The sequence below is a fragment of the Lepidochelys olivacea genome, assembly GCF_965140295.1.
Source record: "Lepidochelys olivacea isolate rLepOli2 genome assembly, chromosome: 20".
In the NCBI taxonomy this organism is placed as follows: domain Eukaryota; kingdom Metazoa; phylum Chordata; order Testudines; family Cheloniidae; genus Lepidochelys; species Lepidochelys olivacea.
Window position 1 is genome coordinate 6189417 of NC_140430.1, and position 2051 is coordinate 6191467.

Consider the following 2051-nt stretch of genomic DNA (forward strand, 5'->3'; position numbering starts at 1 on the left):
CGTCTTTCAAGAGACATGAGTTTCTCCATTTCCTACGTCTGGATTTTGCTTTGAACCTTTGTGTTATTTTTTTAATTATTTGTATTCCGAAAAGCCCTCGTGTGAACTTGTTGACCCATTGTGCGAGGCACCGTAAAAACGCTCGCAATGGTTGAAAGTTGTTCAATGAAACGTTTGTCGCCCTTTGAAAATGCCGTTTCGTCAAAAGCAAAACGGAAAATTGAAACTGGCCGCAGAACGGTGTCGCTTTCGATAAAAGTTCGTTTTTTTTAAAAAAAAAAGTCACAGACTTCTCGCAATGGAACCTTTTGATTTTTCCTTTCAAAGGTTCTTTGATTTGGTATTAATTGTAAATTATAATAGACATTTAAAAAATAGGAATGACACGTTCAGATGGACCAAAAATTTTCAAACTTTTTGTTGAGTCGGAAATTTGGAATGTTTTTGGTTTTGTTCCAGTTTGGAATGAAAACAAATTTCAAAATGTCAACATTTCCCGCAGAATGGACATTGTGAGCTTCAGCCAACTCGAACCACCTCAGCGTAAGGGCTAATCTCTTCCCCCAAGAGTTTCTCATCTAAATAGACAAAGGGCGGAAGACAGGCTATAGCACTTTAGTCTCATGAGGAACTAAGAACATAGATGGTAAAATTGTCAAAAATGACTCACAGTGACTTAGGCGCTTACGTTTCATTGAAAGACAATGGGACTTAGGCTCTTGGGGCCAGATTTTAAAAGATTTTTAGGCACCTAACGATGCAGGGACATGCCTAGTGGGGTTTTCAAAAGTACCTGGGTGACAAACTCCTACTGGGTGCTTTGGTGCTTTCAAAAATCCCACTAGGCACCTCTCTGTGTATTCAGGTGCCTAAACACCTTTAATAATTTGGCCATAAGGGCTCAAGCCACTTTTGTAAATGGGACTGAAATTCCTAAGTCACTTAGGGTACATCTACACTGCATCATAAGCCCACATCTGTGGGACCCTGGTCTGTGGACTCAGTATTGCTGAGCACGCACTTAAGCATCCACACTGCATTGTTAACCTGAACCCGGCTCTCACAGCTGTGCTAACGTGTCCACACTGTGCTACCCAGATGGTCTATTTGTCTGCAGCTTCAGTTGCCTCCCCACTGCAAAATGACAGGGCTTGGGCCGGCGTGACAGCAGGACTTGGGCTCTGACCCATCCCCTTCGCAAAGTCCTAGGACCTAGATCCTGAGCGTTTGCTGATCCAAGTCACAGTGATCTGTGTGAGGATGGAAACAGGGCTGGGGCTCAAACCCGAGTGAGAGCGAGGGCATAGTGTGCAGATATCTCCTTAGATGATTCTGAAAATTGTATTCATACCCAGCGTCACAGAGGGGGCTATGACTTTCTCTGATGACTAGTGATTTTGCATGCCTTAAATTTTAGGTGCCTGACCTAAGATGACTTAAAAGGGCCTCATTTTTAGAAAGTGCTCAGCACCTGCCCTCTGAAAACCAGACCCTTGTAGGGAGCGATAGCTCAGTGGTTTGAACATTGGCCTGCTAAATCCAGGGTTGTGAGTTCAATCCTTGAGGGGGCTATTTAGGGATCTGGGGCAAAAATTGGGGATTGGTCCTGCTTTGAGCAGGGGGTTGGACTAGATGACCTCCTGAGGCCCCTTCCAACCGTGGTATTCTATGATACAGCCAGCCAGCCACCCAAAATTGCTGGTCTCCTCTGAAAGCCCAGGGTAGAGTCAGGAATTGAATCACCACCTTGTGAATCATTGCCCATTACCTTAATGACATACCTATCCACTTTGTATGAGGGAGGCAGATCCTTGTGCCACTGGCTCGTTTCTTCACCATTTAAGGATGAGGAAGTCGGCTGCTCGGGGCACGTGGGTGCGAGCGATTTCATTTCCCTGTGAGTATCAGGGCCTGTGTGCTCGCTCCCCAATCAAACAAGCTGCACATGAAAGGCGGGAACGTAAACAAACAAAAAAGAGGCCAACAGGTTGATCTGGATTACCTCAACGGTCACGCCCTTCTCATTTTATGAACATAGCAGCGCAGGTGTT